We start from the raw sequence: 14,325 nt of genomic DNA on the forward strand, positions 1-14,325 counted from the left end.
TCCAAAATCATGCACAGAAGGATCATAGTCAGAAAGGTTTTCCTGCATTTTCCAATCATTCAGATATGAAAATGGGCAAAACTTTTGCCCATTATACGATCAGATATGATTTTTTCGTATTTTCAAATACAATTTTTTTGTGCTTTTTAAACATACAAAAATCGTACTTTGATAAATCTGCCCCTTAGAGTAGTATGTTTGTCCTGAATGCATCAAGAAAGAATTTTTTTTTTATGCTTTTGCTCTTTTATTTTCCATAATCCTTTGCAAGGAAGAAGCAAGTTTTTTAGTATAGTAAGCAGTAACTTAGAGTGCTGCAAGGTTTTAAGAAATTGTCGAGCGTTCTCAAGGTTATTCTCTTGTCAATAATCTGACAGTCTGGGACATCTGGATGGGAGTGGTTGTCAGAGATGAATAGTCCCTTTACGTATGTGAAGACTTGTGTTAAACATATACCAGATTGGCTTTGCGTGGCAATCTCCTGAATGTGCATTTTCATCTTTTCCTGTGGACCAATGCAATTTTTACTAACATTTAGAAGCAAATGTTATGTAAAGGAAATAGATAACAATGTCTCCATCCAGTATTTATTTAACTATTACCTTCACAATGAAAACTTTCCTATGTCTATTTTAAAGAGTTGATTCTGTGTAAAAATCACCACTTTTGTATATTTGCCCCTTTACAGTAAAAAACAAAACAAACACTTCTTTCACATACAAAGGATCTTGGTACGGTATGTGTGCCCAGTAAATTGTACTAGCCAAGAGGGCAGCCCTTAGTACTGTAAATGGCACATAAAGCAGTGTTTTACATATTTAAAGAGACCTGCAATGTTTATGGATCTAGTTTTCCATTAAAGATAATTTACTAAATTATTACTAAAAATTATTTACTAATTTATATGCTGCACAGCACCCAATCTATGGTGATTTTCAAATATACAGGGCCTCTAAATAAACTTGCTATTCATATGCATTTTTAAGTATTGAAGAATCATATAAAAAAACCTGTACAAATGTAATCTCCTGCATTAGATTTAAGTGTATGTTTGGCAAGTGTCAGTAAAGCATCATGAAAGAACTGTTGTGGTATTGGTGCTAAGTAATCAAACCTGTAAAAAACTAAATCAGAGATTATTTATTAAAATGTATTTTTAGACATAAAGGGGGTGATTTTTCAACGCTTAAGTTTGATTTTTTTCACGATTCAAGTTTTTTTTGTGCTAAAAAAAAATTGAATTTAAATTATGTGTTAAAAACTAGAATGTCCGGTATTTTATTAAGTGTAAAATACTCAAAACTCTCATTTAAAAATTTGCCTTTTAAAAGCTTGCAAGATTCTATAGACGTCAATGGGAGTTGTCCTAGGCAAAGATAAGGCATACGGGCGTACACACGGGCACAGGGGCGTATTCTCGGCAAGCCAGAAAAACGCTTGCCGAGAATGTGCCCCGCTACTGTAAATTCAACCTCCCTTGTGCCTGCACCCGAATGAATGGAATACGCTTGGGTGCAGGCACATGTAGCCGATATCTGACAAAAAACGCAAGATGTCATATTTTCAGCGGATATCGGCTACATGTGCCTGCACTCGAGCATATTCCATTCATTTTGGTGCAGGCACAGGTAAGGGCATTTTTAAGCGTACTGAGCGCATTCTCGGCAAGCATTTTTCAGCTTGCCAAAATACACTCCATACGCTACGTGTGGCATTAGCCTAAGCCACAACAATTTTCCTTCTAATAAACAAGCAAGCATTTGATATAAGAGTTTATTTGATTTAGAAAAACAGAATTCTCAAACTGAAAAATTGATAATTACACCCAAAAGATAGAAATGTCTGATATAGCCACCTAGAATAATTTTGCCTAAAAGCGAAGGAATCACTCTGTAAATTAATTAATATTATTCCTAAGTGTGTTGCCAGTAAAAATGCTTTCCTTAACCTATACATGGCCCTCTTCTTTGCTCTTATACTTTGCTTTATATGTGCCATTTAATTATCTAATATTACATCATTGTTTTGTCTTTCATATACCATCTCAAATGGACTCTAGTTTTCTATCTGTCCACAAGGGGGAGACAGAACATCACAAATATCAGTAATTAGGTAATTGTCATTGAAAATATACAAGAAAGTCATTGGGGTTTTCCATTACTCCTGTACCATTTTTTTGTAAAAAATCTACCAAGTTTTTTGTCTATTTTGCACACAACTCTTAAAAGTAATCTAGGGTCTGATATATTAGAAGTATTAAACAGTGTATACTTCTACACAGGCTTGGGTCAGCAGATTGTTTTGAAGGCCCAGAGTGTCAGTGACCCAATAAACAGTCTATGCACTTCCTTGATTCATTTGACATTCAGCTAACCTTAAAGCCTATTATTAGCAGTCTAATATGCAAATATCTCACATACAGCTAAAAATGGAAAATTAATGTAAACTGCAAAAATGCTCTTCTTCCCATACCGCAATCTGCTGAAAGGTGGCAAACCTACCTCCAGCAACTGACTGTGATCCAGCTTCTCCCACAAATGACCATGCTGTCACTTACTTTATGTGCCTGCATAAATCACACCAAAAATTCCACTACAGCTGGGGATTACACCCATGGTTACAGGTCCAGCCGGACAATTTTTGCACATTCTATATAGTCTTTCACCATACTTTTTTCAGTCCACCTGCCTGTAAGCAATCAGTGGTTCTGGTAAATGCCAAAGATACCATAGACAGTCACTATTTATGGGCTGGTGGAGAGCACTTAGACCCTGGCATTTTTACTACACAGAGGCCCAATTTTGAATCCCATTCCAGCACTGCTGTCAGATTATCACCAGGGTTTCAGCATAATCACCACAATCAGCAAGGCTAGGTTATGAATACATTTTATGCATTTGTATACTATATCTTCAATTCTTTTAACTATTATTGTTTGTTTACATGTATGTACTTAATGATGTATGGGGTAACATGCAAACTTGAGTTTGGCCCAACTTTTTGTTTTAAATGTACACTATGACTCACTGTACAGAGGTTCCTGAAAATGGCTCACACTAGAACCAAAATGTTGAATTAATATATATAGACAGTGGAAACCTCAAATGCCCACATATGCTATATTAAAAAGCTTGTGGAAAAACCTAAACTGCAAAAGGTCTGCATACATATCCAGCTGGTGGTCCTGTCATAATGCAAGGTGAGAATTGCACTCTCTGAACTGGTTAAAATACAGTTAAATACTCTAATTATTTTTCAGACTAGGGGTTTAATAGAGCTACAAGGACAAACCTTATTTAGTTTTGTATTTAATATTCCAAAAAGTGGATAGTGCATATACTGTGTAGTGCAGGGGTCCCCAACTGCAAGGAGAAAAATTTTTCCACGGACCAGAGGGGGGGGACCGTGCAGCGCGAATTGCAGGCACGGTCTTACGTGCATTTGTGCATTGCACGTGCCGCTTTCCTTCGCGCATTCTTGCTTACAGCACATTCGTGGGCCGCCGAGGGAACACCGGCGGCCCAGTGCCAAGCAGTCCGCGGCCCGATGGCTGGGGACCCCTGGTGTAGTGCATATGCAAAAATAATATTGCAAATTATTATGAAAAAAAAGCTAGAACATAACCTATACATTAGCCCCATCCTGGAGCTCCACACTCCCTATAAGCGCTAAACCTTGTCCGCGCTTGGCTAAAAATAAACAATTTTTTATATTAAATTCGGACAACACTAAGTGAATAGGTAATTATTTAATCACATGTGACTAAAGTGCTCAAACTAAATTAAGTTAAATAACCAGCTGCCTTCCTCTAAAACTAATCCCCAAACAACAAACTTATCATGTCACAGAGTTGGCGCTCAGTGAAATAAACCATCAATTGAAGTGAATTATAATAAAACAATTTATTAATTACAAAAATTCCTCTTATAAAAAGTGCATCAATACATGATCAAAAATTAAAATACATCAATTCATATAAAATGGCCTAACAATTATTGGAAGGAAAATACAATGTACATAGTTAGAATACTTAGTTTAAGGACAGACCCATGTAGTAAATCAAAAAACTGATGAGTGAAGTATTTACATAAATATATGAGTTAATAAGAATGAGGAAACCACCTAGGGATAGTTATACTTAATACTAATCCTCAGTTTAAAGTTTTATACGTGGTGTAACTTAAAACTTTATTTCATGGCTGAATATAGCCGATAGTAAGGTACACCTTATGGAAAAATTCGCTACAGAGGTAAGCGTTTGACTACTATATCTCTAAGGGCAATAGTTAAAAAACGTAGCCTACAGATACATATATAACATTAGCAGCGAGTACTGATAGGCGCAATCCCCCACGCTCCAAAGAATATGGAAACTACCCTTTGTCCCGGCCGGGAACTTACTTCAGAGCACAGCCGATGGCGGATCCCGCTCCTACCTGTGGCGCAGCACCGTTACTCTACTAGCGGTGACGTCACCTCCGTGAGTCACAGGTCAGGCTACGGGTCCTCACTGGCTGTAAAATCCGACGCGTTTCGCGCACCTGCGCTTAATCATGGAATATTCTATCAAGGGGATCGTTAGTCTCTTATATACCTCCCCCTCTTAAATAAAACGCCTTCCTACTGATTAAAGGTGGTTAACCCTTAAGGCTATAGATTGCATGTAAAAAGTATTTCGGTTATTGAAACCTAAAAAACTATCATAAAAGACCGGATAAAGATCACCTATATTAATAAAGGGCTGGAATTTCCAACCCTATTGGGATATATTATCCAAAAAATGTATCTATATTAAGATGCATACATAAATCAAATTAGACACAATTATCCAAAAAATATTAACAATACCAATAACAATAACAACTCCCTATAAGCAACTGGTCCACAAATGTATGTCAAGTTGTATATGCCACTTTTTATAGTTGAAATTGGCATCAGAAAACAGAACACCCCCCCATACAAGAATGCAAGAGGAATGCAAGAATGCAAAATTCTGATATAAAAACTGTAATTTTGGGTTTTAAAGTTACCAGATGCAGCTTTTTGCCACCCCTCGTAAATTCAATGGCACTGGTATCTGAAGCAAGTTTCTCAACTCACCTCATGGCAGCAGCGCACCTGACCTAATGAATAAATGGACAAGTCAATGATTAACTATTGGCATGAACACAGTACCGTATTCTGTTGCCCTGGACACCAGACCAGTGAGTGCCTGTTGGCAATTATGTTACCAAAAGTGACGTCACAGTGCATCACCCCTGCACACAATGTCACTTCCGCTCACATGGCCCCACATTTTGATAGGAAAGTATTAGGTGGCAGGGAAAAAAAGTTTTTTGTGCGCACTTTTAAAAACTAGTGTGCACAGTACAAAATGATGTGTTTTCACACAAAATTCTTTGTGCACACCACAATTTATTGTCCTCTGTTCTCAAAATATGTGTGCGTGCACAGGAGGGCCAAGGTTGCCTTGAGAGGAAACTTTAGGCGACTTCGGCAAATCACGGCACCTCGTATGCCATCCCACCGGCGATTTACATTCTAGCTGGTGGGATGGCATTGCGGGGAGATTAGTCGCCCGCAACAATGAAGATTTGTCACGCGGCGACTAATTTCCCCCTGTGTTACTGCCCTAAGAGGGAACATTGGTGGCACTATGTATATAAAATATATAGCAGACTGTCATAGACTGAGAGAGAAAAGGGAAGAACTGGGGATCTAAAACAAGCAGCTGCTTGGCATGCTGTGGTGAGCTGTTTTCCGAATGCTGTGTACATGCTTGCCTTCTGTCTGGCCTCTCCTTCAACTGTCCCTCTCTCAATATACTGCCCCTGTTCTTCCTCTCCTTCCACCCACTCATCCATTACTCCTCCGTTTTTCGCCTTATTCTCCCCCTCACCCCCTCCTTTTTCTCCCTTCTGTTATGTTCACTCCTTCTGGTTCTCTGACCTGTTACCCTACCTCAGTATCGTTTGATACACGTCTCCCTAATCCTCTACTATCTCGCTGTTTGTTTCACCCCTTTCTTCCACTCATCTCTCCTCCCTGTCTCCTCCCCTCTGCCCTCCTCTCCTTCCTCTCTCTGGCTGCGCTATCCCTGGGCCCCGTTAACCGACACCAGGAGAGTGAGATTCCAGTATATGTTCTCCTGTACCCCAAGTATGTCCTTAAGGGAGGGGTCTATAGGGGATACAGAACAGTGGGAAGGGTTGGATGTGCTGGGGTTTGGGGGATGAACTGGAAGGTTCTTGCTGCTATGTTAGGAGGATGCGCTGACGCTCCTGTCCGCTCGGTTTATCTGATCGCGCTGCAAAGTATGAGGAGTAATTACTAACAATGGTGTTCTAAAATACAGCGTTAGCTCTAAATGTTAAATGAGGGGTGTATTGAAAAAATAATTCCTCGGGGAGATTTTTAGGTATTTTCAGCGTGACTTGTTGACCCAAACAGCGGCATCGGTGCACTTGCTGCAAGCAATTCCTCTGGCATGTATGCCCACCTTGCAGCTAACCATGTATCAAGATGTGTCTGCTACATCTGTCTGATTTGTAACAGTTGCGTGTTTGGATTCTTCCACATTTAATTCCAGAGTGAACAATGCAACTACTGTGCAACTATGCCGATGCCGTATTACATTTTAGTAGTAAGAACTACTATTACGATTTTGTTAGACTGCGTCCAAGTTGCATGCCCTCTTATTGCAAGATCTAAAGGCTGCAATAAGCACTGCAACTGCAGCTATGCGTGGTCGTTCTAATAACGTTCTATGCTCTATACAGTAGATGCTGTAGTGAAAGAGTTTTGTCTGACTTGATAGCAGGACAGTGATCGCTACCTCAGACATTGCACAGAACAGATATGGTAATGGCGCTACTGTACAGTGGTCTGGGGAAGTAGGAGGCCTGTGTAAAGTAAGTGTAGGAGTGAATTGGTTAGAACTTCTAGAAGCCCCAGTCTAGGGACCTCTTCCTGTAAGTTATCCTTCTTGGGAGGGGGGCATTTGTTTAGAAGGTGGTTAAAGAAAAAAAAATCTGAAAAATTTGCCATGGTGTGGTGACAGGCTTCCTCGCTACTTTTACAGTCATGCCTGCCCTACCTTTACACTGCAATATGTTATGTTCTCTGTGGTTAAATTATCTGGTGGCAAGGGATAAGTATATGAGTATGAGTTAATCACTGATTAAGTCATAGAGAGTAGTGCATAGAGTATTTACATTGTTTGTTTAAGAAAATTGTGTTCTCAGTGTAAATTTATAATGTTTATAAAATTCTGTGCATTTAGTCATACAGTCCATACAATTTTTAATTGTAACCATTGATTCACAATACATATACTTTTGCCTGGGTTTTTCAGCCTCCTGGTAAAGTCGATTAAAGGTTTTTATCTGTCTCAGGAGTTTTGGTACAGAAAAGTAAAGATGTGAGATGTATTCAGGACAATAAATTGGTCATAGTAGCATTTATACATTTTGCTACATACATTAAAGTGATATTGACACTAAAAAAATACTTTTGAAAATATTAATGTATATTAAAAGTCATCTATAGGTCATTTAAGTAAGTCACTTTTGTTACTGTTACTAAAACTATTTATATAGAGTATTGCCAATGCAGGATTTACAATCTTGCCACCCAGAGGCCGCCCCCATTCCTTCCCCCCACCCAAGATTGTGCACCAGTTTATCACAAATAAGTTTAGCTCACATACAGACTGGGGACAGGACGCACTGAAGTATTCTGCGTATCCTATCCCCAGTGCTCCATATGTGAGCAAAATTTAGGTGTGGCGGGCAGCATGCCACCCCTTTGTGGCATCTCCACAAATCTGGGCCTGAGTATTGGGGTATATGCGGTAGTGTTGAGCTGTGTCATTTTAAGTGTTTTTAACCATGTAGTATTTTACAATTTTTATGTAGTTCTGTAAAATTTTCTTAAGAACCCCCCACCTTAAATATATTTGAAGGTTAAAAATGAAAATTTGTTAAAGGTGTGACACTATAGCGTTGTGTTATTATGTCTTGTCAAAATTAAATTGAACAAGGCACGAGGGCCAGATGGAAGATTAATTTTCTTAGCCTCGCTTATATCTGGTATGGTACCTATGGACTGAAGGAAAGGTGATGTAATTCCTATATTTAAAAAGGGAATACAAACTCAGCCTGGCAATTATAGGCCAGTAAGTTTGACATCTGTGGTGGGCAAGTTATTTGAAGGCTTGGTAAGGGATCACATTTAAATGTATGTTCTGTTGAATGGCATTATGAGCAGTAATCAGCGTGGCTTTGTGAAGGATAGGTCATGTCATGTCTATGTCATGTCTATTTGGATTTTGCCAAAGCGTTTGATACAGTGTTCCACAAACAACTGCTTTCTAAAGTCTTTTGGTCTTAGTAATGTTGTTTGTACATGGATAGGAAACTGGATGCAGGATCGGGTACAGAGGGTGGTTGTTAATGGTACATTCCATTATCTACTTGGAGTAAGGTTCTTAGTAAGGTCCCTCAGGGTTCTGTTTTGGGTACATTTTTATATAACTTGTTAATGAACAGGGAAGGTATTGTAAGTAATGTATCATTGTTTGCAGATGGCACAAAACTACGCATCTCAATTTATTTGTCCAGGATGTGGCATCCTTGCAGCAGGATTTTGACAAACTGGGAAGCTGGGCAGCCAAGTGTCAGATGGGATTCAGTGTCAATAAATATAAGGTCATGCACCTGATATCTAAAAAAGCAGCAAACCACTTATACCCTTAATAGGACTGCACTAGGCAAATCCATAATGGAGAAGGACCTTGGAGTCTTTATAGATAATAAACTTGCATGCAGCAAGCAATGACAGTCAGCAGTCAACAACTGCTGTATTAAAAGGGAGGAGAAGGTCATTCTGCCACTTTACAGAGAGATGGTAAGGCCCCACCTAGAATATGATGTGCAGTTTTGGTCTCCAGTGCTCAAACAGGATATTATTAGATGTTGTTTAGAGAGGGTCCAAAGTAGGGGTTGTTTACTTTGGAGAAGAAGTGCTTAAGGGTGGATATGATAACAATGTATATATAGATATAAGGGGATCATAAAATAATTGCAATAATGCTTTATTTACCAGGACATGAGGGCATCCATTATGATGAAAAAAGGGAGGGTTTTTTTTACAGTGAGAGCTATAAAGTTGTGGAATTCTCTCCCCGAATCAGTTGTACAGGCTGATACCTTAGCTTCAAGAAAGGGGTTGGATGTCTTTTTAGCAGGTGAGGAAATACCAGTGACTTAAAATAACTCTTGTTGTAATACTGGGCTTTTTTTCAAAGAGACAATATCTTTCAACAAACTACCCAAAATTCCACTGGTAAGGTCAAACTGGAGACCAACCCTATAGGGGCAAAGATGGCTCAGCTCAGTGAGTGAGTACATGCAGGACATGGTACATAAAGCTATACTTTAAATGAATGTGAACAAGGCACCAGGGCTAGATGGAATACATCCTCTGATACACCTTCTCTAGTGAGAGCTTAGTTTAGTTTTAGCCAAGCCACTATTTCTGATTTTCTCAGGCTTGCTTTTATCTGTTATGGTATCTATGGATTGGAGGAAAGATTATGTCATTCCCATATTTAAAAAGGATTAAGACGTCAGCCTGGAAGTTATAGGTCTGTAAGTTTGACATTTGTGGCGGGCAAGTTATTTTAAGTATAGCAGCTATAAGGAAGCGCATAAAAATAAAGTAGTGTGGTTTACTTAAACCACCAAGTTCACCCTTCTTCTCTTGTGAATTGAAAACTCATGGAAACCATTATACGTGTCATATTACAAATGTTCGTGCACATTGTATGTAAGTATAAAATTAATTCATCACTCATCATATTATTAAATAAACATTTGTTCATTTATTGAATATTTTTATAGAAAGCAAGCTAGATGACATTCACATTAAAGAGGATTTCTTCCCCTTTGGACGGGACCTGTGACTCTAGTCAGAGGTTGTAATTAACAACTTGATAAGGGCAGGCTCCAAAATGCAGATCTCGTGGTAACAAAATGCCATACAGGGCCACTCTTGAGGATTCAATAGAAAGCACCCTGATACCACAATACTTCATTTGCTCCTGAGGAAGCATGACGACTAGCATGTGAAACATGTACAGCTGGATTTAATTATTACCTGTACAGACTTTTACCAGATGCTTGTAGGTAGTCTGCAGCAAACAGAGAAAATGTTTTAACAAATCTTTTATTACACAGTTTGGCTATGGACACTTGTGATTCAGACCCCTGTCTCTCATCAGTCTGGTGTGTAGGCACACTCACTGTGTGACCAGGGGAATAAATTTCACACGTATGTGTTCTGTGCACTTTATTTTATGATGTGACAAATGTTTCATGGTTTTTAAACTCACCAGAGCACCAGGGTGAACTTGTTGGTTTATCATACCAAGCTATTTTATTTTCATGTGCTTCCTTATACAGTAAAACCCTGTTTTTACATCCCTAGCATTTCATCTCAGTCCCCTTACATGATACATACATACATACATACATGATTTTGCGTTGTCTGGATTTTGACAACACACTCTTGAAAATGTAAAATTGGGACCACCAAGAGGACCACATTGAGCACTGATTGTACACTTGTTAGCAAGTTATTTGAAGGTTTGTTAAAGGATCACATTCAGAATTTTGTTCTAGAGAATGGCATAAGCAGTAATCAGAATAGCTTTTTAGAATAGCTTCTGGACTCTTTATTGTTCATTTCAATTTGTTCATTGAGTATGGCTAATTCATACTCTGTACTGTACTGCCTCAATATAGTGGTTACTAGAATCTCCTCCAAATCCAAATTTCAGCTGGCTGTGACATGTGGGAACAGTGCCAGTCTGCCGTTCCCAAGGGCATCCCAAAATAGGATGTTACAGTTGTAAAGGCTATACACACATTATATACACTGAATGCCTCTGCTATACTCTTCAGGAGAATGGAAAAATGCAGCAAAGTAAAAAAAAAATTAGAAAACTAGTTAGTGATAATATGTTCTGTCTCTATATCAAATATTTAAATCTTGAATCATCAGTCTTGCTCACATTAGTAAATTCCTAGCTACACTTAGACAAGTGTCAGACAGGGCTTTCTCTGCCAGAATTCCTGGCTGCAGTTGCCTGACTGAGCAGGGACTAAAATGAATTAGATCCACCTGTCACTGCAAACATGGGGCACACTTTTGCCAGAAAATGTAATGCTTTCTCACTAAACGGCAGGACTAACATCAACAGCTTATCTGCTATTTGTGTTTGAGGCAAATAGAGTTTTCTTGATAAAGGCATCAAATGTCAAAAATCATAATACAAATATACAATTTATATTTTGCATTTTCTAGATGCCACATATTTTAGGTCAGTCTTGCCTCTTATTCTTTCTAGGCCATGTGCGCAGAAAAAACATTTTGTGCGCACATTTGAAACATGTTTTCACACAAAATTCTTTGTGCGTACCAAAACGTGTGGGTTATAAGTTTATTCAGGAGAGATTTGGAATTGAGTATTCAGTGCAGTTTTGGGCCCCAGTCCACTATAAACCCTACCAAAATGCTATATCTTTTTTTCTCTAAATCCCTTACTGTTACATACCTAATATTACATACATAATATTTGTAATTGAATAGAGAACTGGCTGAAGGATAGATTACAAAGAGTGGTGGTGAGTGGAACATTTTCTAATTGGACCAGTGTTGTTAGTGGAGTACCGCAGGGGTCAGTCCTTGGTCCTTTGCTTTTTAACTTGTTTATTAATGACCTGGAGGTGGGCATAGAAATTACTGTATATATTTTTGCTGACGACACTAAATTGTGCAAAACTATAAGTTTCATGCAGAATGTTGCCACTTTGCAGAGTGATTTGACAAAATTGGAGAACTGGGCAGCAAACTGGAAAATGAGGTTCAATGTGGACAAGTGCAAAGTTATGCACAGAAATAATATAAACGTGAGCTATCTACTAAATGATAGTTTGTTGGGGGTATCCTTAATGGAGAAGGATCTGGGGTTTTTTCTATATAACAAGTTGTCTAATTCCTGGCAAAGTCATTCACTGGCTAAAGTGCTGTCTTGTATAAAAAAGGGCATTGACTCAGGGGATGAAAACATAATTTTTAGGTCTCTGTTGAGGCCTTACCTTGAATATGCAGTGCAGTTTTGGGTTTCAGTCCTTAAGAAGGATATTAAGGAACTGAAGAGAGTGCAGAGATGTGAAACTAAACTGGTAAAGGGGATGGAAGATTTAAGCTATGAGGTTAGACATTGTTTCAATGGAAAAGAGGCGCTTATGAGAGGACATGATTACTCTGTTTGATCATTAACCTTCTGTAAAGGTACTGTATCAAACGCTTTAGCAAAGTCCAAGTAGATGACATTAACTGCCATTCCAGCATCGAGGTTCCTGCTCACCTCCTCATAAAAGGTGACTAAATTAGTCTGGCAAGCTCTTGAGGTGGGAAATATCAGATTGATCCATTTGTTCGGCCCTCAGGCCAAGAATTAGATCCCATTGTTAGGACAGAGGCCGTCGGGACAAGGACCACATCAATACACCTATTTGAAACCTGCCTGATCGACATCTGGCCAATTTTCAGCTAAATATAGGTCGGGTAGGCCCGTCTTAGAGCCCCATACACAGGCCGATAAACTCAGACCATCTGCAGATTTTATCAGCCCATGTATGGCCACATACATGGGGCTTACTTTTCTATATTTTCTCTCTAAAATAAAAGTTTTCCACTTGACCAAAGATAATTAAACAAATACAAAGTTAAAATAAAAATATTTATAAGCATAATATGACTAAAATTCATGTTAGGAATGTACGGAATACCAAATTCAATTTGGAATTTGGGTGAATCCAAGCCTTTTCTGCAGGATTAGGATTTTGGTCACATTTTCATGACATCCAATTTCATATAGTCATCTAAAATGTATGAAATACAAATAACACTCTTTTGTATGTGACAAATTTAATAGCTCTGTGTAGTTATATATTTAAAAGTGATTTTTTTCAGTTATTTACTTTACATAGTAACATAGTAAGTTATATATTATCATCTTATATATTATTGTTTTAACAAATCTATGCACATTGTGGCATTATCTATGCTTAATCGCTGCGCTATCACTTTAATGTTAATGTATAATGAAACATTACTTTGCTTAACTGTAGCACTTTTTTCACAAGGTATATTATAAAATGACCCCTCACTTATGTTCAATTATTGGAGTTTCCTGAAATGCTGTGTGCTTGGTGGGTCATAGGTAAATTTGGCTTTAAATGAGAACACATGGTTATGGTCTTTATTCACTTGATAAAGGGTATTGACCCAAAACATGTCTTGTTACCACTACCCACAATAAATGGTTTGCAGTAAATCTGCTGAAGATTTTTTCCTACTTTTTGGATTTTTGCAGTTGTATTTGGTTGCAGAGCAACAACTAGGAGCTAAAGCTTTTTTCGTACATATTTTATACAAAGTTCACCAATCATTTTTTATTTTTAACATAGTAAGTTAGGTTGAAAAAAGACGTACATCCATCACGTTCAACCATAATGCCTAACTTCTAGTTGATCCAGAGAAAGGCAAAAAAAACCCATCTGAAGCCTCTCAAATTTACCGCAGAGGGGAAAAAATTTCCTTCCTGACTCCAAGATGGCAATCGGACCAGTCCCTAGATCAACTTGTACTATCTCCCATAACCCTGTATTCCCTCACTTGCTAAGAAGCCATCCAGACCCTTCTTAAAGTTATATAATGGATCAGCGAGTACAACTGATTCAGGGAGGGAATTCCACAACTTCACAGCTCTCACAGTAAAAAATAATTTCCGAATATTTAAAACGGGACCTCCCTTCTTTTAAATGGGACCTCCCTTCTTCTAAACATTAAAGCAAATCTGAAAAGAAAAACTTGTCGTACGGTGTTGGACAATTTTGTTAACAAACTGCCCCACCCCCATTCTATTTTATTTCTGTCTCGCTCCTTTCAAGAAAAATTTACAAAACAGTACCATATGACCTATATTCTGTTTCCATTATCTAAAAACAGGAATCTAATGATATTTTGTTACTAGGCTCCTCTGCAAGAGACTAGTTCTTTGAACTACCATTATGCTTTTAAAGGAGAAGGAAAGGTATGATCACTGAGGGTTGCCAAAATGTTAGGCACCCCCCCAGTGATTGCAATCACTTACCTGATACTCCAGGTTGGTGCTCCTGTTTGCAGAAACCTGCACTGGGGCAGGGTACCCGCGATCGAGTGCTTCCTCTTCTTCTTTCTACTGTCTTCATGCCA

The 14,325-nt window shown here is 38.4% G+C and overlaps 1 protein-coding gene across 2 annotated transcripts in view; it reads left to right on the top strand.

The window, feature by feature from the left end:
• The first annotated feature begins 5,928 nt into the window (after window positions 1–5,928).
• The window catches only part of cers4 (ceramide synthase 4), a 37,029-nt gene continuing 28,632 nt past the window's right edge, over window positions 5,929–14,325 (top strand). The window contains exon 1 of one of the 2 annotated variants that reach the window (XM_031903758.1): window positions 5,929–6,159. The gene's annotated coding sequence lies outside the window, so the exon portion shown is untranslated. The remainder of the gene's footprint in view (window positions 6,160–14,325) is intronic. The other variant, XM_031903761.1, reaches the window with a different exon arrangement.

This window comes from Xenopus tropicalis, chromosome 1 (genome assembly GCF_000004195.4).
Source record: "Xenopus tropicalis strain Nigerian chromosome 1, UCB_Xtro_10.0, whole genome shotgun sequence".
In the NCBI taxonomy this organism is placed as follows: domain Eukaryota; kingdom Metazoa; phylum Chordata; class Amphibia; order Anura; family Pipidae; genus Xenopus; species Xenopus tropicalis.